The 26,636-nt window shown below is 23.2% G+C and overlaps 1 protein-coding gene across 4 annotated transcripts in view; it reads right to left on the minus strand.

Annotated features, from left to right (window-relative positions):
- The window catches only part of LOC113551591 (SCY1-like protein 2), a 154,698-nt gene that overhangs the window by 114,574 nt on the left and 13,488 nt on the right, over positions 1-26,636 (minus strand). The window lies entirely within an intron of this gene.

A 26,636-nucleotide genomic window follows, 5' to 3' on the forward strand; every position in this document is an offset into this window, starting at 1 on the left:
ACATAGGACCGTTTTGACTAGCTGAAATTGAAAGTTTAAGAGCCGGATGTACTGTGTTATACATAGTTACTCTCAGAGATCAAAAAGCAACACAAGTTTGTCTCTGGAATATTCTATATTCAAATATCATTAGCATCTTTAATGTAGGAAGAGATATATTTTCACCAAGACTTAATACACTCGACAATTCAACATCATCTGTGTACGTCTGAAATGAAAACGTGAAAACGCATAGATACATAATATACACTCTGAAAGTTTAATTTCCGGCACACATTGGTATCTTTTTGCCGCTGTGTACATTCATTGCGATTAGTATCAATATTTATTGATTAATAGCTCAAGTGTAATTTTTTTAGATTGTAATTGAAGTGAGATCCATTATAAATTGGTTTTAAAACTGTGAATTTGTTTTTAATTTCATTGGAAATTATTATAGGTAGAAATAAGGTTCTATATGAAATTGTATATTATGTTTTATTTTAAACTTTTTACTAAAATCATTATTGTCGTACATTAAACAAATATTTGTTTTAGTTATTATAATATATTTAAAAACCGCAAAAAAAAAAAAAATAATTACAGATCAAGTAAATATTTTATGAAATATATTTATAGCACATTTCAATAAAATTTCAATAAAAGTACTTTCCTAATATATGATTATAATTATGATTTATAATTATTTACTACTATCTTCATCTAAAACAAATTTAGTTAATATAGAAAACTAATGCAGGTGTACACTGAGTACATATATTTTTTTTTAATAATTTCTCTAATATAACAATGGAAAAGTGGAAATAATATTTGAAAAATAAACCAAAATGTTAAAAATATTAAAACGCAAAAAAGTTTTTACTTAGTTTAAAAATAGCTAGTAAAATATCAGTGTTAGTTAAGTTAAATTTGGAAACAGAGGTTTTATTTTTTTTAATTAATTGAGTGATGGTAGTGCTGATAGAAGTATCAGCTAAAACTTTTGAAGAGGTAATAGAATAATAGGAAGCAATGCGGCTGATCGCAGAAGAAGACTGCACGTTGAAAAGAAGAATCAATGAGTAGTAGATTATTGTTATCAATTCAGAAGAAGCTGAACATAGCTATAAAAAAAATGAGAAGAAAACCAAAACTACAGAAAAAAAATGAGAGCAAATACGTGTCCTTGAAGATAAGAAAGCTACTAAAAAAGCAGCAAAGCAAAAGAGAAATATATGTTATATATAGCAAATGACAAATAATCTGCATCGTGGTTACAATAATAAAAGATAAAGTGGTACCATCGACAATAGGAGTAATTAGATGTTCATCAGACCCAATTGGGAATTAAAAAAAATCTAAAGAAAATGAGAAGGTGTAAACACCACAAAAACTAGAAGTCTGCAACTCAAGGTCTTACGCAAAAAGGATCACAATTTATAAAATAAAAAGTTAATTGAATTAACACAACTCTACTAAAGTTTCTGTCAAAATAAATGAATAAATCAAGTCGATTCTAAACAAAATAAATCACTTATCTATAATTATTATAAATTAAACATAATATTATATATATATTTACAATTATATATGTAGAATTTATTTTTAGAATTGTATGCTGTTCGATCTTTCAATACCAATATAAAATTTGATCGTTCGACATAATACACATGCACTTCCTAAAGTCCTTAATATTTGTATCCACAATAACTCTTTTATTGTTTGGTTTCTGCTGTTCGTAATGTAAATATATTAACTTAAGTATTATAGCTACCACCAACATTTTAAAAATGTGTATCTTTATAACATTGTCTAAAAAAATTAAATTAATTTTTACAAACCGAAAATTCGTATTAACTTGATATGATTCACTACTTTTATTCATTGTGTCCTTAATATTGCATATATTATGTGTGTTAAATATACATTTTCTGATCAAATTTGATGTTATATAAAACTCCTAAGAATTCCATAGAATCTTTGATTCAAAATACTATTCCGTAACATATACCAATACTTATATTTTTCTTTATAAAATGCATTTGTATAGTACAGGTATAACATATATAATGTAATTAAAAATAAGTTTAATTTATACGATTATTCCGTTACAATTAGAATTCAATTTTAAACATTTCTCTCCCCAGTTTCCAAAATCTTATTTTTATGAACTATGAATACGTTTTATCATCACAGTGGTTATATTATACAAAAAATAATGTAAACTTTATACTTTTAACATAATCTATTGCGTATTTTTTTTAAACATTATAAAAAAATACTAATAGTTTCTGTAAATTAAGATATATCATACAATTGTTCGTTTAGCTTGAACCGCTCATTATTTTTAGTCAATAAATTTCGTATTTATGGTTTATCTTAAAAATGTAAAATAATTTATTTAAATATATTTATTTGTTATTTATTACTTTTATGCATACTGAATCTAAAAATAAATATTATACATGATAATATTATTAAGTTAAAAACATAGATTTTCTATATGAGAATATACAAAAATTAATATGCTTTTAAGAAATAAGGAAGTAAGTTTATCTTCAACTATTTCAATCATTGAATGTTTAATATTTTTAAAAATACTCAACTAAAATTTTATTGAGAAAATTACAACCTAACATGTTTTCTCACAACATTTTTATATTAACTGAGCTTTTTTTTCAAGTTATTTTTGAATACAATAAATTAAAATAAAATGTATTTTATTAATATCAATTTTTAATTAATAATGTTTATTTCTTAAATTAAATATTATATATTATTTCGAAAATGTTATATATTCATGATTTCATAGTATTTCATGTACGTTTTATATATAGCATGGTTTATATATTTTTGTGACATTTATAATAAATGTACGATAATTAATAATGTGTAGTTACACGAAAAATATGTTTGAGTAAGTATAAATTTCCGGTCAATATGATTACCCTGTAATGTTTTCACGGTAAAATAATGGTACTCGGAAAAAAAACAATTGCACGTAATGCATGGTGTAATTACCATGGTGAAAACAAAAACATTCAGTAAAGGAAAAAATACATTTTACTAAGAACTACAACTGAAGCTATTATATTTAAATAAAACGATTTATTTACATAATATTTTTTTTCATGAATTTGAACTTGTTAGTTTGTTGGTTCAATAACATTATATTATTTCCATTTTAATATTGTTAATTAGTACAAAAAAAACATATATATTATATTATATATATATATATAAAATTTAAAGTATAATATGCTGAACCCTACTTCAAGTTTATATTGTTTTGTTAAAACCTTTTGGTGTTAAACCCTATAGTAGTGAAATCTCTTTCCACGTAATCTCTAACATTGGTATGCATATTAACTGATCCCCGCGCATGACACAGCTGGGTTTGGTCACATGTCACGCATTTAGTGTTTAAACTTGTAATAAATTATGTGTCATACTCTTGTTTGGTTTAGTAAGAGTTTTTAAAACTTAAAATTTTCATCTGAATATTTCCTTTTAATACTGTTATTGTTTGATCTAATTAAAAAATTGTAAACAAGAGTTGTTGATATACCTGCCGTTAAGTTATACTTCATGTGAATTTTGTATAACAATGAATGCCTGTTAAAGGCATGTTAATTAGTATAATAAACAAGCTTAGATTCGAGAGAATTATTTCAGGAAAAAAAAATGTTTTTGACATATTATTGTCGAATGTATAAATTTTGTTTATCATTCATGATTTACCCTTGCAGGTGAGTTTATCAAAAAGTTTCCAAGGTTATAAGGTTATAATTTGTATCGATAAAAGTTTCATGAGGTTTTTTTAATGTTATATATTGTAGACTATATTATTATTGTTTTTATTTAATTTATAAATAATTATTACTTCACAAATTAGTAACTCTAGTCACTAAAGTATATATGTATATTATATTACTTATGACAATACACCTACGTATTTTATACTATAAAAATGGCTATAAACTTATAAAAAGCTATCATATAAGTTACTATAGTCTATAATTGAATAATTGAAAATTCATAAAAAATATCACAATATTATTGTTAGACACCAGATACATTTAATGATTGATGGTACAGATTTATGGAGAGAAATTGTATTTAAACACTATGAGTATTTAAGTTAGTTTTCATCAAAACTAATCGAAATCAATACAAGTAAAATTTAAAAAAAAATTCATACATGTGTGTGTATAGTGAATCATAAATAATTTAATTTTGACACACATGTGAATTATAGTTTAATAATTTAAACTATTTTATTAGACCAATTACATAATTTAGTTTGAAATGTTAAAACAAATATTGAAAACAATAATGACCTACATAACCTACATATAATTATAATAGGTATTAATACTATTAATGATTAATCAGTATATTAAATTTTATGTGATCAATAATCAAATTGAATTTGGTACACTCAAAATAAAAATAAAGTTCTATAAACCAGTGGTTTAATAAACTAATATTTTATATCTGTTATGTTATGTAGTTTTTTTTTTTTAATTTCTATAAATTATAAGCCTGGTATGGTATAATATATGTTTATTCTAGAAAAAAAAAGTAATAAAACAATGAAAATACATAATATAATTATTAACCTACCAATAAATCATTTTAAAATAATTAAAAATATTACCTATGATTTTTTATAATAATTCAAAAATAATTCAAAAAATACTTAATTATAATTAAGAAATGGAATTTACTATGTCGTAAAAACGCCAATAGAACATAATATAAAAGATAATAATTATCAATAAATGCACGTTAAACCTGGAGGGTGGTTTTCATTTTAAGTATTTCGCGTACAACTGATAATTATTATAAAACAAAATAATCGACAATCTTCCAGCTAACAATATTATTTAATTGATAAAGCATTTGCTTATGGAGTTGAATCAATAAAACCTTTTAATTTTGATCTCACAATAGTTATATCTGCGAATTTAATAACCACTCTGCTATATTATAAAAGTTTATTTAACTTTTTCATAGAGGAATAAGTCACTGTAATGTATGTATTAAATTTTGTTTAAATAATAAATCATTGAATGCGTAAATCGATTCTGATCAAACACAAACCGACAGTCCATATTTTATAAAGTATTTATATTGTTATTAAAGTAATTTATTTTACTTTATATTGGGAATACTGTAAGTTAAATTAGTTTTTACTCAAAACATTGCATTTGAAAATGCCATTGTGCATATAAAATATAATAATATGCGTTAAAAGTTTCAAGTACCGATGAATAATATTTTCAAAGGACAACAAATAAAAACTAAAATCATTATTCTTTGTTTAACATTTAATTTTATCCAAATTTTAACTCAGAAAATCTGCATAACTTCATTCATTATATGTATTTTTATATATATATTTTTTAAAATAGCTATAATAACAACTTATGAAAAATATTTAGAGAAAACATTTAAAATATACATTAACAATACCAAATGAGACAAATTATTTTTAAGAGTATATCATACTTAGCATGTTGAATGCTTTGTAAATTTCTTTGATCTTGCACAAACGCTTAGTATCATATATGATAATCAGTTTTTTTTTAGAAATTCTGGCTTGGGAAATTCCCTAGATTGTAAATAAATAAATAATATTGAAAAATGTTGAGTATCATATATGATTCTCAAGACAAGATTGGCAAATCTTGTTAAAATGTTTAGAACGAAATTGGATAGTTGACCGAGTATCATATATGATACTCAAGGCAGTCAGCTTTTTAGGAAATTATAATATAAATATTTTGTATCTATGGATTTTTGTTATTTATTTTTTCAAATATTGGCTTGCATATAATTTTAAAAAGTAATGGAAATTATTTACCTTTGATTAATTTTTTTCTAGAAAATAGCTTTAAAGTTGAAAATTTAAGCTTATTTATAGAACAAAAAAAATGTGAAAACAGATACAAAAATAGAAACAAAATTTACGTTATTGTAAAATCAATACATTTTCATCGCTCTAGTCAGAATCTAAATTAGTAATATAAATATATTAGGACAATAAATTATATAATTTAACTTGTAATAAAATCTTATTACAAGATGATATCAAGAATACATTTGTGTATACAACAAATCATTTCCATATTAATGTCAATATGTCTTAGTATATAATTTTTAAAGCTCATGATTAAAATATTAAGTAAAATATCCAGAGTAAAAAAAAGGAAAAGATTTCAACGTAAGCCATATATTATCATGAATTAAATTTGACATTACTATTGAGTTAACTAACCAACGTTGTCGCATACAAGACAAATTATAAATGAATAGATAATATTTATTTAATTTGACTATATTTTACTGGTCTGTCAAATACAGCTGTTTCGTAGGTTACAACTAACGGTAACAGCAGAATAATAATTGAAAATGATAAATTTTGAATTTTAAGTTCGAAAGAGCAATGCATTTTCACAAAAAATAATGCTGTTAGAATCATTGTCGAATTGAACGAAATCAATATTAAAATGTTCAATATATATATATAGAGATCAGTAACTCATGTTACGAAATTAAATTTAATCTTTGATGCTAATGTGATATACTTTGCATTTCTATTGTTTTTAATTTTTATAAATTTGAATTAGAAATTTTTAATTTAATTATATAAACATACGACATAATTGGTTAAAAAAAAAATAGCAATATTTCAAAATTTTTTATATAAAATCTAACAATAAACCTCTTACACCTTAAAGGTTGAAATAAATCATTCAATAATCCATTATAAAATATGAAATACAAAGTTATACAGTCTAACAAAACTTTTTTTTTTTTAAATAAATAACTACTATCTATAATATATAAAGAGTACAATGAGAAATTTCGATTACATGGATTTAAAATGAGAGGAATAAGAATAGGAAATCAATAGTACCATCCGACTAAAAAATAAAAAGTAGATAAATAAGAATTATCTAAATTCAAAAACGGTTTGTTCAACTAATAAATTATTTATTTATTGAAATTAATATTTGTGTATGTAAAATAAAGTACTGTTGAAAATAATTTTGTTTGTTTTGAAGTTCAATTTTATAATTTATAATTTGACTCATTTTAAAAATACACATTTATTGTAATTTAATATATATAATAATATTTCTATTATATCCTAAAATAAAATTAATTTTTGATTCAGCAATATTTAATGAATAAATTCGTAAACGTATAACGACATTTATGTATGTGATAAAAGTTTTTTCGTAAACAAAAAATGATATAGCTTTCATTCAATACATTTTTCGTAATGATTCTAACAATAATCTTGTATGAATAATAATTAATATAATATGAAATTATATATCACTTAATTTTTTTCGATTTTGTCACCAAATGGCACTCATAAAGTCATAACTCATAGTGACGCATGTGACAATTGCAGGGAATATTTGTTTTAAAATAAAAGTTATTTTTTATTTTTAGAATAAAATTAGATATATTTGTTTTGGATACATAAATATAAATCATGAAAATTATTGCGCTATTTGTGTGTTGAATAATATAAGCAAGTTTAATCAATTTTTATTTTTAAAAAAAAAACAACTATAAACATCATGTATTTATAGTTTGATACATTGCATAATATATTATTTCTCAGTTATACGTAAGATGCAATTTTTATTATTACATTATTGCATTAATAAAAACAAAAAATGTATGATGACTACTAAAAAAAAAACAAAATCTTAAAGAGATAATTAGAATAAATAGTAACACGGCGTCTTGTATAGGCAAAAGTGACACATATCCGTGGTTAGTGACCACTGGCTAGTAGGTACTGGGTATTATTATATAATATTAATGTAATTATTATAATGTAAATAATTTTGTAGTTTGAAAAAAATATTGAATTACATTATTTTATTGCCTACATAATTTTAGCCAATGTGTTAAAGATGTCTTACAAGCGGCTAAACAATAAATTACATTATTGAATGGAAATTGACCAGCCGGAATACTTCAGTCACCTTTGCCCATACAATATTCAAGGGGCGAATGTTTACGCAGTTCATGACTAACTTGAACACCGATATTTTATATTGGCATTAGTTAACAACTTTTGTATATTTGCAATATAATTTTTTTGTTAATTGCATTATTTACAACTTACGAGAAACTTTGTATTAAGTTTTTAACACAGCATACATTATATTTTTTTTATCATTATTTAAATAAATAATATTTAAAATACTACAATACTAGTATAATAGGTATTACAGATTTTATTTAATCATAATTTAAGTTAACTGATATAATTATTATAACAGTTATTTAAAATGTATTTAAAATAACGGTTTATGTAATTTTGTGTTGTGCGTAGATAAAAAGTAGATACAAATAAAAAAATAAAATATTCAAGAATAGTTCATTATATCAAGAAATATTTAATATATTTATTCGATTGTATAAACCTTGATGTACTTAAATTTAATTTTATTATTAAAGGTTAAATGTATTCTTATGTAATGACTTCGGCAATTACAAGCGGTAGAAGAGTAAAATAAAATAACTAATGTAATCAAGTTCAAAAGTATTATTTATTTTTATTTCTATACAAAATTATAAAATTCACTTATTATATTACATAAATACAACTAATAATACCATTTATTCATTTTTTATACAATAGTTTAATAAACCTGATGATTTTTATATAATTGTATAAAATTTAAATTTGGTATTTATATTTTTAATAGTGTTTTGACATCGGGTTTATAAATTTATTTTCTTCTCATATCGACATTGTTTAAATTATATAACTGAAAATCGTATTTTATTCCTATCTGATAAATTACTATTCATAAATTTAAAATATTTTCTCAACATTTTAAATCACACGTATGAGATATTATTTTAACTTATTTTCTGCGTAACATTCATCAAATATATAAGTAGTGCCGTGCTTATTCATACAAAAATTCATCTCAAAAAATTAATATGTTACATTTTCACTAAAACTTGAATTTATTATATCGTTAAATTTTGTTTTTGTTTTTCTTAACTAACTGTATCGTTAGTAATTAATTTGTTTTTAATTGTGTACATATCCATGTTACTAAAACATTTTTACAGACTTAAAATAACCTATTATATATATATATGTGTATGTGTGTGTGTGTGTGTGTGTGTGTATTTTGTGTATATTTATATATCTAAATATTTGTCTTTACAAATATATAAATATTAAATTAACTTTGAGCAAATACTCTATACATAAGAAAATTTTAATAAGATTTTATGATTTGGATAATATAAAAAAGTACTCATTACTTATAGATAACTTAAGTTATTTAAAAATATATATATTTTTTAGAGTAATTATATTTTTCAAATAATGTATACATTTTTAGTATGTTGAAATACAAAAACAATTTATATAGGATTAATTTCACATTTTATAATATTTGTATGAAATGTTTTTCATAATAACGTTGTACAAATACAATACTAACAAAATACACTTTAAAGTTTATTATTATAAAATATTTACATTTAAAAGTAACAATAATTGTTCAGTTAAATCTATTTGAATGTATGTTTTGTATATAATAGATTAATTTAAATTATTTAAATAAGGTGCACACAATTTTCGTGATAACTTAATTATACTTTAAAATTAGAAAGTTGTCAAACCGAATCCGCATCATAGTATTTAAATCAAAATAATATTTATTTAAATACATAAATAGATGATACACAGGTCCTAACAATAGTTATTGTATGTTAGTTGTATGTATAATGTATTATTAATACTAATCTAATTTAAAATTATAGATTTATGATTTTTATAAATATTTGTTGTATTGCTGAATAAGCTAAAGTTTAAATGACACTGGCAGTCATATATTCACGACGATCTCTGACTTTCTTATGGCCACAAAAATGTTATGATTTCTTTTTTTTCTCATTGCTTATTTATTCTTGTACATAATATTTTATTTATTAATGCGAATGTGTTTAATTGATTAAGACTTTTCTATTTGTTTTCTTTTCGGATCACGTTTATTTAGTATAACTAGATCGTTTTTTTTTTTTATTCTTGAAAAAAAAAAAACATCTAATGTCACTAGAAACCGCTGGATAGTTTTTATTTGATCAAAGTTCCTAATATAACAAATTGCTTTCATTGTGAACTCACCAGTAGTGTTTCATTATCTGTGAACGGTGGCGTCAATTTCCAGAACAGAAACAATTATACGAACATGTACGTTTTTCTTATTTTATTACGAATCAAACAAACATGTATGAAATGTGTTTTATCTTTAGATGTGGGCGTCCGAATACCCGAGGTCATTTTCGTATTATATATAACAATATAATAATAATATAATTATTACTTTCAAAAGAGTAACTTTTAAGCCAATAATAAGTATATGTAAAATGTTAAATTTTAATAATGTAAATAACTCGCTTTAAAAATAAAATATTGTAAAAAGCCGACGAGAGTAAACAATAAACGTGCTAATCTTTAAGTTTTATAACAAGTGAATTCGCTCTAATATTTAAGGTAACAAATTAACAACACAAAACCGGAATTTCTGAACCTAAATAATGCTATATTAAGCGCAAGTAAAACCGAAATAACACATGAACGTACGACGTTCTCTTATGTATAATTTATTTGTGTGCTGTGAGCATAATATATTATAATAATATATTTATATATTATGGTTGCACGTGATAATTGTTTGAATCTATGATTATGATCATCATTAATCTATGTATACGTGTATAATATAATATTATTGTGTGTAATCAACGGTCTGTACCAATCAGACAATTATTATTGTAATTATTATCACTATCATAATATTTTATTTCTCTTTAAACTTAATTTAAATAAAATTATTTTATCTAATAAAATCAATTTATACATATATGAAATTATTTATTAATCTTTCTCTCGTCTCCGATACTCAAAATCCCATTGATATACTACTCGTATGTATAAACATATGAGTATTGTCTAAAGAACAATAAAAAATCACAATGCTTCAATCCTACGAGGATTTGTCTTGAATCGACTCCAAAAGCCAACCATTGGCCGTTCAGTAATCAAACTTCAAGCTGTTTATTTTTCAAACGATACCATTACTAGATGACTTCCATCACAATATCAACACAACAACGATGACTGAATCGTCTGTGGCCCAAAAACCAAGTATCTGTTTTTCGACTAACCACTTTATTCATTTTTATTATTATCATAACGTATTCAACAGTTTTCAATTTCTCCGTAACCACCCACCTTTTTTACTCACGTATATAAGAGTTTCATAAAACCCCAACTAAAAGTACTGCCGTTTGCAGCCCTCAGTGGGTAGACAAGAACGAGACTAAGGATCGCTATTGACATCAACTCAAATAACGTAAATTTATTTTTCTCCAAGACCCCTCTTCTAAAACCACACGTTTTAACCACGTTCGTATATCTATATATAGTCTTCTAGTTTATATTCCAAACAATTCAATACTTTAAGCGGACAAGTTTATTTTTGACGATTACAAAAAATTCAGTTGACATTTATATATTTATTCATATTTAAAATACATAACACCTTTTTTTATCCATAACCTCTTTCGTATTATTTTACACACCTAAAGACTAAAATGGAGAGATTTCTATTATCAGTTTGACATTTTGTCTAGCTATAACCGGGTGCACATTAGTCTTATTAAAAAATGCCTAGTTATAACAAAGTTATTAAACAAATTGTAATTTATCATTGACTAACATATTATCAATTAGCATTTATACATTTTTGCGTTAAATGTTATAGATGCTGTTTAGTTATATTATTTATATATATAATATATATTGTATAGGAAAATAATTAGTTCACATAATTCATTGTATAGTTTACATATTGGTTTATTAATAAATGTAGTTATACTGATGTTAAGTATATAATATTAATAGTAAACTAGTTTACAGTGCATGTGTAACAATATAGTAGCCGATGTTATATGGCTATGCTAACATATTTATTTAAAATGATTGAACTTTTAACATAATATATTTTCACCTTTGAGGATTAGTTCAAATAGATAACTATTAGAAAATTTTAAATAAATAAAACAATTGAACTTAATTTTCTTTACGTACATTTACAATTATTATGAACAATGTTTATTAAAGAAAATTGTATTTAAACTGAAATATTTATTTTATAATCTTTAGGTACATATATCAACAGTTGAAAATATATATATCAAAATCGTATCAATATGATTAAAATGGGTTATAGTTTTGACATTTGTTGATAAAGCGTGAACAAAACTGACACGAATGACATATGTAGTCTAAGTTTTTATTCGTATATCCCTTATGCATTATTTGAAAATCATAAAACTCCTTTTCAGAAAAGTATTGAAAATCTGTCATTTAGATTTTTAGATTTTTGTTTTAAATATAATATTCATTGTGGCTCGATGAAAACTAAACAATAATATTGAATAATTATCTAGTATACTTGAAGTTATGAATATTTTTTTTTTTTAATGTAGATTTTATGTTAATTTATTTAAACACAATAACTGTTTAGATTAAAAATGATTGGATTTTTTTGCGTAGTTTTATCGATGGTTTGACGAACTAAGAAAATTTACTCTTACAATCACTTTATGAAATAAAATAATAATAATAATAAAAAAAAATTGAATTTACAAATTAATGGAAACTTATTCTTTGTAATATTTAATTCCAAACATCAATAATACGAATCTAAATCAATATAATAATAACTATATATTAAACAATATGCATTCAAATATAATGGTTAATAAACACATATATTACGTATATTGTATACAAAATGTGTATTAGTGAAATGTCTAAAAAAGTTTATTAGCATTACACGGAAAGAAACACGAAATGAAAAGAAATATGAAACCATGAAGGTAAACGAACGATCCATCAAACTGACGTATTATGATAATAAATTATTAGAAACAATATGGTTTGGACACGTTTTAGTTAAAGAAAACGAATACTTTTTAATATAATATTAATATAGTAAGTAAAAAGATAAGTTATACAAAAAAATACCAACGAAACGTCAAGCCTGAAGCCTGAAATGTAATTACGAACAATAATCAAATAAACCGAATTCAAATAATTCACGCAATAAAGATTTTCCGAACATCTACGATTTTATAAAATAAAAGGAATCGTATTTGTTATGCCAACCTCGATTGGCCACGAGAAGCTGCCTGTCGCGTGCAACAGGCAATCATCAATATCAAGAAATTTAAATTGCAAGATACATTAAACGAATTTAAAATTGTTCCATTGTAGTATAATAATATATATTTTAGAACACTTGGAATCATTTAATTTATTCGTTCTAAAAAACAATATATTTTAACAAATACGCCTAAAATAAAACCGTTCATCAAATTTATTTTAGTTAATTTTAGTTTTTTATGTTTATAATTCCGGAATCTTTCAATTTTCGATGTGCGCATCCATCTGTCCTTTGTCTGTCGTGACTTTCGTCGACATGGTTACCACACCATTATTGATTTATATAAAACTATTATTTTCGGTAAACAAACCTAGATATATTATTGCCATTTCCATAGTGTTAATTAAAATATATATTATCTATAGTCGACACGTACGTCAAACAATAATTATAAAACATGTTAGCAGCCTGTATTCATCACAATTGCAACTATTTGTATTTTTTTGTGAATTAAATTAATTATATTCTTGTATTTGAGGATTAAGACCGTATAAATTTATTTACATATTTATATCATTTGTAATTAATTTAAAACTAAATAATTTGAATAAGTATATTGGTTTTGATAAGATAGCATAACATTAATTATTAGCTATATCAAATTAAGTCTCAGAAATCTGATTTAATTATATAGTAACAGAAGAGCTAACTGTGTGTTGTTTGAATTTCCATTATTATACATAATCTACATAATAACATTGTGCTTATTTTCTGTGAAACGCAGATTATATTAGAAACAGTGTCATACAGTTTACTTTTAAATTTACAAATCACTTTTGAAATGGGTGGAAACTCACTGTTTTCAAAATGGAAATCCAGTACCATAGGCAATTTTCTAAGTTAAAATTAATTGTAAATGGGTATGTAGTAAGTGATCACTAGTATAAGCGACCCTAGTATCAAACGCATTGTACAAAGTTTAATATGCAACTATGTTTATTTGTATGTATATTTTGTAAATTTTTCCGATATTCAATTGTAAAGCATACATTTTGATGCATTAAAAAGTAGCAAAATACCCCATATAATTTTAAGTCAAAATTGTGAAAATATGCAAGAAAAAATGTTTTTTTCAAAATTAATTACGATAAAAAAAATCACAATTTGTATTTGATTTAAAAATTTAACAACATAATATTATAATAATTGTTAAGGTTTATGCCTAATAAAAAAATACACTTTTTTGGGAATTTTTGAATAAATCAACATATTTTCTAATTGTATTTATTATTAAAATTAATAACTGTATACATGTTCAGGTTTTGTTCGGTGAAGCTATGGCACACCATATTATATTAACATATTTTTAAAGGCTATAAGAATGATCGTTCGAATTATTAATATTACTATTTAATACATATAAAGTATATTTTTGATTTTTCAACTTTACAATATATAACATAGTACTCTACTATTTTTTTTTAAATTTTCATTGAACATTTTTTTTAAACATGAAAAAATATACAACAACCGTTATATGCAGAAATATGCAAAAAAAAATATTACCATTAGTTTTAAACAATTACGATACTTAAGAGTAAAGATTACTGACAAAAATCCAAAAATATGAAAAAGGAAAACAATATACAATTGCATGTAAATCTGTGCTCTAAACATTAGGTCCATGCGATGATGCATCTGAAAATTAATTTAAATTCGATAATATTACGTTAAATTTATTGAGATTGATTATTAAAGAGATATTAAACAAACACTTTTTAATAAAACTCTAATTATAGCGTTAACTCCCGCGTCAATGTCAATATTATTTACTAAAACACCAGCTAACTCACACGCGTACATTTGTGTATACATTCATTGGAGAGACACCTCTCTTATTATTCCCGTTATTTTAAACATGATATGTCAAATTATGATTGATTACAGCACTAAATGTATAGATAAATTTATAAATTATAATTTACACTTATTTTTCTTTTTAATTAATCTAAGATACCTAAATTATAGAGCCAAGTAAATATATTAAATTATCAGATTGTTTGAAATATACAAACAATATATTATAAAGCAATTTTGTTATTGAAGAATAAATGAAAAAGAAAAGACAGGCAAGTAAGTATCGCTCTGCTGTACACTAAGTTTCGATTGGGTTACTATTATGGATTTAATTTGAATTCAATGATACATCATTGTATACGAAAAACGATTTCGAGTGAAGACTGTCTATTATTCTACACCACTAAAGTATATTGCATCATTTATTTTTTTATATAAAATATACTAATAAAAGTCATATATATATATATATATATATTTCATATTATGAACATTTTTATAACTTGAAATTTAATTATGTATTTCTGTAAATACCGTAAAGTAGCTAAAAAAATATTTAAAATATAATTCGATATTATTTCAAAATAAATTAAAAGTAGTTTTGAGTATATTAAAATCCATGATAATATACATAAAGGTTTTATATTTTACAAATAGTGTTTTTAAATTGCAACGAAATACAAAACATCGTTATTAATCCTTTAAATAAGTAATTTTGTCCAAATTCGAATTTAAATGTGTATAAAAAATAATTGTCTCTAAGTATTTAAAATTTTTAGATTTTATGGTTTGAGTATGTAAAACTTATAAGTAAAGCACGGATTTCTATGCAATTGCATTTTTTTTATAAAATAAGGAATCTTGTATTACATTTTTATAACTTACATATAAAATGAAAAGTTTTTATGAGTTTCTAACTTCAATAAAGTTTGCAATTTTTTGCGATTTTCACGTTTCGCCAATTAAAAAAATTTAAAGTTTTGGACATTTTCAACAATTTTATTATATAATGAAAATCATAATATCAATATTTTTTTAAAAATTTCAAGTATTTATGTATTTTTAATTACATTGTTCAGGTATTTACTCTAAATATTCTTTGGTAAATGTTTTGCAGTTTTATGTTAGTAAAGTTATGGCTTAACCAAAAATTAGTTCAATCGATAAAAAAATATCAGTTCAAAAAAATCAAAATATCAAAATTAAATTTTGCAATTTGAAATTTAATTAGAGATTAAATTAGCATCATTGTAATAAGGCATTAATGATAGCGAATCATTAGGTTGAGGTGCTAGAATATTTCAGTCTATATTATCCTGAAGCATGGACTTAAATATAACGAAAAACTAGTTTATCCTAAAGATTTTGAAACAAACTAGTTTAGGTTACATATTATATAGTTATTTTTATTATTTTTTTTATTTATTGATCCCTCGAAACATTGGCTGCAAATATATATTTAATTATTATATAGGGTTGAAATAGTGTTTAGCTATATATAATGTATATATTATACTTTTATTACATTTTTAAATATCACTTAATACCTTGTTAATTTACTACAACTGGTATACATTTATTTGACTGACATTCAGGTCATTTATTTTATAACCATTGTTTAACAAAATGAACATTCATTTTACCCATTATTAAAGAAATTAATTGAATTTGTTCCATTCATGTAGGCATGTTGTCAAACGACAACCGATTTCTCTTAGTATCAATATAATATATATATATATATATATAAATAATCAGGACGTAGGTGTGTAATTTATATATAAAAATGTACGCAATATATTATATATGTTATTTACACACAGTTATAAATCTGGGTTTTATTAAACAATACAGAAACAGCTGCCTGCAAATGATTAATGAATAATCCTATTTTATTATTTATAGTAAAATATCATTGGACCATTATTATAGCGATTTGAAAATTTGATCCGTTTTATATTCGATTTAAATGTTCGCCTCATTACGTTTGAAGAGCTTAACAATTTCATACACCGATAGCCATAGAGTCAATTTGCTTTTAAACTGGGCTTTTCAGATAATCTGATAACGTACCATTCAAAAACTTGTAATAAAATGACGGATTTATGAGAACTCGAATTGAAAAAAATATATGGTTATACTTGGTATGTTATTAATTATGTGTAATACTAAACAAATTAAAATAATTTTGTTTGGTTTTTAATGATATATTAATGTTTAATCAACTCTTACAAATTGTATTTAGATATACTCTATAGTAAATGCATACAGATTGGGTGCCTATTTATAGTAATATTGTATACTATGTTTACTTTATATAGAAAGTAATACATGATAATATTATGTCCATAATATTTAAGTTTAATAATTTTGAGTAAAGTTGGGCAAACAAATATAACATATAAATTATTAATAAAATAATAATTGTTCACTACTTGTGTTCAATTTTATTATTATTTTCTTTAAACTACTCAAGTATTGAAATAATTCTATGCAATCAGTATTAATTTATAATAAATTCATTGAAATGCTAATGATATTTGCATATTTTACTTCACTAAAATATAGTAACGTTAAAATAAAGAAAAAATCACTATAAGAAAAAATTGTTCACTCGCTCAGAATCTAGAAAAACAATTATTTTTATATAAGTATATGATACAATTTAATTTATTAAACATAATATTTCTATATTTAGATCATTTTTTAAAATTTTTTTATAGGCTCAGTAGATATTTTTTATATTATTATAAGAGTGAAGAATGATTATTAGTTTATAATAATGTGTGTATGGATGTGTATTTTTACCTTTATTGGAGATACCTTAAACAATTAAACCACATTTTTATTTAGTAACTATTATATTGTTGGAAATTTATAGAAGTATAATGAGTATTATATTAACAAATCAACACATGTGTTAAGGAATTTATTTTATAAACTTATTTATATAATTTGTATATTTTTACAATTATAAGACTAATATACGTCAGTACAATAAATTTCATACAAACTACTTGAAATCATAATTACAATACTTATATAATATTATAATAGTATTTGTTTTATCTACCATTTGTAAACAAATCACGATGTCGTGTTATAAAATTAGGAAAAAATATTAAATTAAGCTATAGACTTATTTTATAGTAGAAAATTAAAACACACTAACATATAACAATGAATCAAAGAGAAATAAATGATCTTAAAAGCATCATTATTTATTGAATTTGAGCCCAAAGGGTAAGGTTCCTCGATTTATTGAACGCACGCTGTAGTTCAGTATCATAATTCTAAAACTTTGAGTGGTTGGGAGATAGGATCATTATAATTTTACCAATATACGTATAATATTTATTTTATCGATTAATATTTTTATATTTACTGAACTCTAAAGGTAAATACATCTAACTTTATACATAAAAAAATTATATTTATTATATTTTTTTATGATAATAATATCATATCAGAACTAAATTAAATCAGTCTGGTCATTAATCGTCTGCAAAAAATGAATTATTTTTTATTTTTATTAAAAATTCAAACATTTATGTTTATTTTCTATACAACTGATAGCTAATACATTAAAAGTAGTTTCTTAATAATTTAATAAAATACGCAATGTTGGTTTGTACCATTTATAAAATTTGTCGTACATAAAATAATATTAATGGTATACAAATCGCATTATTAGTAGAACTTTATGTTAGAAGTTAGAATACAACAAATCAACTTTAAACAATCAAAAGAAATATGTAGGTAGGTAATAAAAACGTTTTAGAAATAACAACATAGGGTCTAAAGTCGTTAAAAATCATGAACCTTGTGTTAGTGGAAATGAAAAATCAAATTAAGGGTTGAAAATACAATTATGAAAACGATCGTAAAATTATTACAAAAAATATATACATCCGCTTTATAGCAAAATACGATTCAATTAACTCGTTTCACGAAAAAAAAAAAATTAAAAATCGACTTTATCTCTTCGCTATCTATTTACGTTAGAATTCGCACGTTTGTCTCTCGAATAACGAATTCAAAATTAATTTAAATCAAAATCACATTAATCCAATCGATGTAAACTCGTTTTGAAATTCACTTAATTATCCGACAATTGTCGAAATGAGAATTTTTTGCGAACATGCGATAATAATCCTTCCACGCGTATCCAAATAATTATAAGACGCGGAAATAAAGTATAACGATGAAGCGTAAAACGTACACCGACAAACAAAAGACAGTAGTTATAAAAATGCTCGAGTTTAAATTCTCGACTCTAGGACTTAATACACGCAATTAAGAATGAAATGCATTAATATATATATATATATATTAAAGTAATTGTGTATTGTATGCTACATAAATACCAACTAAAATTATGGGCGTCTACTTGATACAATTGGACGACTGATGTCACCACTAAAAAGTCACAACAATTTTAATGGCATGTAAAAATTATGTTTTTCAATTATTATAATGACCTGACATTAACGAAATACGCAAAGTGATTTACAGCTAAAAACAAAATCTCTTGATATGTTGATTTAAACATTTTTACTTCTGTTTCTATTTATTTTACATCTTAGAACTCTAATATAGGTAATTATTATAATAAGTTAACATAATAAGGATGCCAATGTTAAAAAGATAAAATATACATTTCTCAAAACTTTACTTATGAAAACTAAAATAAACTAATATGATAGCACTGCATAATGTAATTAAATGTGTTCTAATACATATTACTGTTCTATTCAACTACTCTAATGTTATTTAGTAAATTTGTTGAATAAAGAATATATTATGCAATAAAAATACCTATATTACTATAGTTATTTTTGTTATATTCTTTATTATTGTATACATGTGAATACTTTTTCTATTAAAAATATGAATTTTCTTAGACACATTATTTGTTTGATTAAAATTTGGTAAATTTTAACACTTAGTTACAGTAAATTCCTTTACAAAGTATATTTTTAGGTATGGACTTTTTTTTTTATGGATTTATATTTATTATTCTGAAGCATAATCTCGAATTCCCGACAAATATCGAAGACTGAACCAATACTCACTCTATTATTTATAACCATTTAATGTTTAAATATTTAGAAAAGTGGAATAAAAATTCAAGGTGTTTTGCTACTCTACTTATGCTAGTAAATTTAAAATTCTTATAAAAATAAAATATTGGATAAATCGACAATTCTTTTTATAGAACAATATCGTCTTAAAAGTATTGTGCAATAAAATCTAAAAACAAAGCGCATTACATCAAAAAAAAAGAAATGATAAGAACTCATATAATAATAATAATAATATAAATGTTTATTATGTAATTTTAAGTCTCGGCAAAATAAAAAATTCTTATAATACTTTAAATTAAAATAAAAGAAATAAAAGATTTTTTTTAAATATACAAAGATTTGTCTGCAAAATGCTTATCTTATGATATAAATTATGTATAGTTCTTGTAATGATTCTTTTGTTGTCTAAAAAAAGATTATATATATATATAAGAATGTTAACAATTTAAAAATCTAAAATTGTTGAGTGAATAGTGGATTGCTTTAGTGTATATATTTTACATTATATATGTGTCATGAGAGCTACAAAATTCTGGATTATTGATCTGATTCGTTATTATTGTTATTGTACACTCACTTGACATTTTATCGTAAAACGTACTTAATTGGTTTTGTGGCTACGTGCGTTTAATTACATAGTGTATAATATATATTGGTAGTTTTCCCCTAAAATTATAATTACATTGCCTAGTTCAAATTGTTTAGTCTGTTTTGTTTTCGTAGATAAATTAATTATGTTGTCGATGAAATTAACAGTCATTGTTCCGTGACGGATACTCACGACGGAATTCGTTAATAAAACAAAATATTATTTAACACTAAATAATAAGCTATGAATAATTATTATCTATCTCATCGCTCTAATAACATGAATATGTAGTTACTTCAAGTATTAGAACTAGAATAACTAAAATTTAGTTTACAATATCGCCTTTAAATTCGTTGTCATGAGTACATTATATTCACACATAATACACGGTTTATATCACTTCAATACGTTAAAATAATAATAATAATAGGTGTTAACAAAGAGAAATATAGGCTGAATTAGGAAATTAAAAGTTATCGCGGTGATTGGTTACTAGAAAAGAAGATTGGTAAATAGTTTTAAGTATTGCGAGGGCGTCACACCCGCATGTGTTGTCTCTGTCTTACAAGTACGTAACATAAAAAATGTACGCTCAGCAGATCACGTTTAGCTCCGTCAGTTAAAAAATTAGAGTAAATCGACCTATTATAAAACTTGATGGTAAAACAATTATCTGTGTTTGGATGTTGGTTTTTTACGATAGTTCAATTTTTTAGCAAGTTATGCGTGTATAAAATAAGGTAAATTAAAAATGCTTATAACTCATTCAAAAACTTAATAATCGTAAAAAAACCAACATACAAACACAGATAATGTTCTTACCAGAATAGATCGATTCACTCTAATTTTTAAACTAACGGAGCTAAACGTGATCTGCTGAGCATAAATTTGCTATGTTACGTACTTGTAAGACGGAGACAACACATGTAGGTGTTGCGGCCACTTAAACTATGACATAAATCTCATAAAATATTTCATTAGGTTAAATAAACCAATTTAATTAAAATAAAACAAAGAAAATGAGAAAAATATATTATAAATTAGACCTGAAAAATTTTGAAATATATCAAAAGTATATTTTTATTTACCGTTGTCGAGTCAAGCCATATTACATACAAATTTCGAAATATACATTCAACATTATCTTTAATAAATCCAAAAGATAAAATACAGAAAATCTCTGTTAAAAAATTTAAATATTTTTTTTTAAAAAAAGCGACATAATTTTACTATTTTAATATTGTGTCATAATCTAGTCAGTACAAAAAAAAAATTAGAAATGACATCATTTTCTCGTTAAAGGTCTTATTAAAAATAAAAACAGATGCACTTATATGTGTTATCTATATAGACCACCTTGTTTCAATCTCAAATTAACGTGTGTTCGTGGCTGTCAAAAGGTCAATATGTTGTAAAAGAAAACAAAATGGGGGTTGTGTTATGAACAATGCGCGATCATGTGTGTTTAATTGGATTAATTTTTAAAATAATTACCAGTCAGAATATTTAATTTTCATACATATATTACGTATTATATTCATCTAATTTTATTGTATAATTAAATAAAGTAAAATATACATAAAATAATTTAAACTTATTCGTAGAATAATAGAAAATTACTGTGTGTAGACAATTTTAAGTTATCTCCGAACAAATATAAAACTGTTTGCGATAATATAAACTATTGTACTTTAAAATAATAATTAATGTTTGATTTTTAATAGTAAGTATATTAAACAACTTTAGTAGTTTTATAAGATTATTTTCATTGAGTCAGGTAATATTCGTTGTATCACATTTATTTTTAAAACAGTAATAATAAATAACAACTTGTTGTTAGGTATCAATTTTTTCGTAATTTTTTATCACTTTACAATATTAAATCAAAATAAAAAGCACACAAAAGGTGTAATGACATAATTTAAACAATAAATCAATAATTAATTAATGCATTTTGTTCTAATTTTACATTACGTAAGCGTCTGCTGTTATTTTAATTATTTTAAAGCCAACAATGATACAACAAATTTATCCCAAACATAATTTATGTGATTTATTACATATTTTGTACACCTATTATAATAGTTATATAACATAATTAGTGTCTCAAAACTTATAATTCAACTTAGTTTTGAGATATCCATCAACTATAGCAATTATGATTGATTATCTACGGTTACTGGTTATTACGTTCAATTAAAACTATCATTCGGATATTGAAAATAAAATATTGATATTTTACGTATACGTCTATAATATAAGTAAACAAAATAAGTGAATACTTCAATGCCATTTTTATTAAAAAAAAAACAATGTTCAAAGAAATGTTATAACTAATTAATTAAACGTGATTTATTAAGTTATTTAAAATTGTCGGAAAATCGCAATGTCATCAGTATAGATTTCTTCAGTTTAGTGCCTGCTTAATATTTAAAATATAAATTTTATATTTTTTATATTTTAAATACACGCAGAATAATATGCACATAAATACATAACAAGTTAACGAACGATTTGGATACAATGTATTATTCTAAACTTTTAATTATAATCAAAACAATTCAAATTAATTAAAATTTGTCCGAAATATCCAATGAACTGAAAAATATATAAATATTCATGTTTTTCTATATTTATTATTTATGAAGCCTAACGCTATGTTATATATATAATTGGATGTTAGTATATTAGAGATTTATAAATTAAGAACCACAAGACCAATTTTTACATAGTTTTTCAGTTTTTTGTAAGATGGTCTACGTTTTTTAGAATTATATACAGCCATTAAGCTCCTTCGATAGTCCCATTATCACATTCAATAACCGATTTTAGTATATTAAATATAATATATTTATCCATTTTTATGTTGATTTGTGGGTTTATAATAATTATTATTACAAATTAGTATTTAAGTGAATTTATGCTATCGATATAATATCAGAAATATAGTTGTAGTTCAATCACATTTGATTGAAAAAAATGTTCTTAACTTAATTTTACTAAATTTACTTATACATAAAAGTATACTTAAATAATTATATTTATTTATTTATATACAATTTATTAGTAAGTTATTATAATGATCTATAACTTAAACTTAGTTTACAACCATTTCAGCGCATTATATAAAGAGCTATTCAGTTATTGACTAGGTAATAATAAATTAAGTCGCATGTTTATTATTCAATAGTTATATCTATCAAGTATTAATATATAAATAGAATATTTTGATTGTTTTATCAACGATCTACAAGATATACAAAATAAAAAAAAATCTAGAAATAATGGTTATAATATATATATATTAGAATTTAATAAATAGATCATATATTTTTGTTGTAAAATCATATGCATTTAAAAAAAAAAAAATTATCTTATTTTATGGTAAGTTTTTTCAAAATAAAAACCAAAATTAAAACACTTAATGCCGAACAACTGAATTAATTTTTATATTTGAAAATAAATATGGAATATTTATTAAGCATAAAGATGTGTAACAATAGTATTTAATTTTTTTTTACTGAAAAATGTGGTATCTTGAGACAGAACATTTTGGATTTTGCCCTACAACTAGTGTACTATACCAGTATAATACATAATAATATCTGTTATATCTTAGAGCTTAAAAGTAAATCAACATTGCAAACTTTTATCGTTCACAACTAAGACCATTATTCATAAATTTAACTGTTATTATAATGTTGTTATTGGACGGTGATATTCCATAAATATATTTAATTATTGTTTGTAGCGTTAGTGTTGTTGAATAATATGTTTCCTCGACATCTACGCAATGATGCAATACATATTTATATTGTAGGCATTATGTGAAAAATGTTTAGCCTAAAGGACTTTACGCGCACTGTTTACGATGTTTCATTATTACTCAGAGCAACATATTTGATTTTATACTTACAATTCTGAAAGCTCGTAATTATCCTTATATGTATTGGCATGTCTATAAAATATAGTGTATGCCCGACGCAGTACACGAGCCGAATAACTGGAGTTAGAATAATTAATGTTGTTAAAAGTTTTACAGTATTTGATTAGCACAATGAGCAGAAAAGTTTAGCGTTCAATGACTGTATGAATACATACATCTGTGCGTGTCGAGTAATATTTATAAGCATCTAATGACATTATAGTAGGAAACCTCAATTCACAGTATATTCATAAATATTTCATTTTTTTTTTTTTTTTGTATCGTACAATCGTACTTATAGGTGATTTTATAAATTATGTATATAACGTTCATGCGTTTACGTGCAATTTTAAAATTATTACATTCGTGTAAATTTTGTTTCGTGGAAATTCCTCAGAGATTGAATTTCGCATGCTATGTGAAAATGTATATTTTTGAAACGTGCTGTTATCTGTCTGACTCCCAAAAGCTGACACACGCTAGCCTTATTTTCTATGTTAATAATCACGTAATTTGTTAATGTACGGACTGTACTATAGTTGAGTTTTATACTTTTTTTTGTTGTCCGAAATTTTTCAAAATTCTCACAAAAAAAAAATTAATTTATATATATATATATATGGGCGAGTCTCTCGATTTAATTTGTAAGTTGAGGTGTACGAATTGCATATTCATTAATTTAAATAGTTGAAATGCGTTTTCCATGTGAGTAGTTAGTGGAAATTGTATTTAATTGTCACATTTAACATTCATCAATACCAATAAAACTTGTTATTTTCTTTTCACACCCTTTTAAAATACTTGAAACTCGAAAATAAGTCTACAAATTAAAATAATAATTTATAATGCTTTATTTTAAAATACAAAAACGCTAAAATGCAATTATGCTTTAAATATTCAAAACAAAAATAGTGTAATTAACAGTGGTTATTAATTAGATTACGCTATCCTAATAATATTAACTAATGACATAAGAACATGTTTGTTTTTTAATTTAAGTTAACCATTCTTTTAAAAAAATCAATGTTTAATAGTATTATTATTTTATAATGCTAAAAAAGAAAAATGTATTATCTTTTTGAAGTTGGGAAACTTATTCAACGTTAATTTTTTTTAAGTGTGTTTATCTTATCGAATTATTTTGTTACCTTTTTGTACCAACGAACCGAAAAATAGTAAAAGTTTATATAGCACAAACATGGCAAAGAGGAGACGAGGTACAAAAGTATAAAACGATGACTAAACTTTGAAAACTTTTCACGCCTTCTAAACAATTCGTCTTTTTAATGTTTTATTATATTCACTCTAAAAGGGTTTGCCTTTCAGCTTTTTGTATAACGCGTACAGTAAGTTAGACTATAATTTATTCCTTATATTCGAAGTATATAACTTTGATATTTTGATAAAATAAATTAAGTGTATTACTTAGGTAATTGATTATTTAATATAATGATATTTATTTTTATTTTTAGATAATAACACAAAAAAACCCGATACTTCAATATTATATGAATCAGTACATTGTTCATTGTACACATTTAACAATTATTTTTATATATTTAAATATTTAAAATACACTTTAATAATAGCAAGTTGTTTATTAACAGGCTTTTTGATTAGGTAGTTTATTTATTCAAGTTATTAGTTTATCCAAAATGTATGATAAGTAACAATAAGTATCCCAAAATATTACAATAAAATTAATTTAAAACGTATGTAAAAACTTATAACGAATCTAAATACAATCATAAACTACGTATAATGCAGCTTAGATGTAAGCTTTAAAAATTGGATAATAAAAAGGTGTCATACTGTATGAGAATGAGTGTAAAAATATAGTGTACATACTTTTACACTCATTTTCGTTACGTGTTATGATAGTGTACGACAGTGTGAATCGAAGACAGATGTTGATTATACCTATATAAAACACTCAAGTTCCGATATTTATTTTTTCTTAATGA

This window comes from Rhopalosiphum maidis, chromosome 2, assembly GCF_003676215.2.
Source record: "Rhopalosiphum maidis isolate BTI-1 chromosome 2, ASM367621v3, whole genome shotgun sequence".
NCBI lineage: Eukaryota > Metazoa > Arthropoda > Insecta > Hemiptera > Aphididae > Rhopalosiphum > Rhopalosiphum maidis.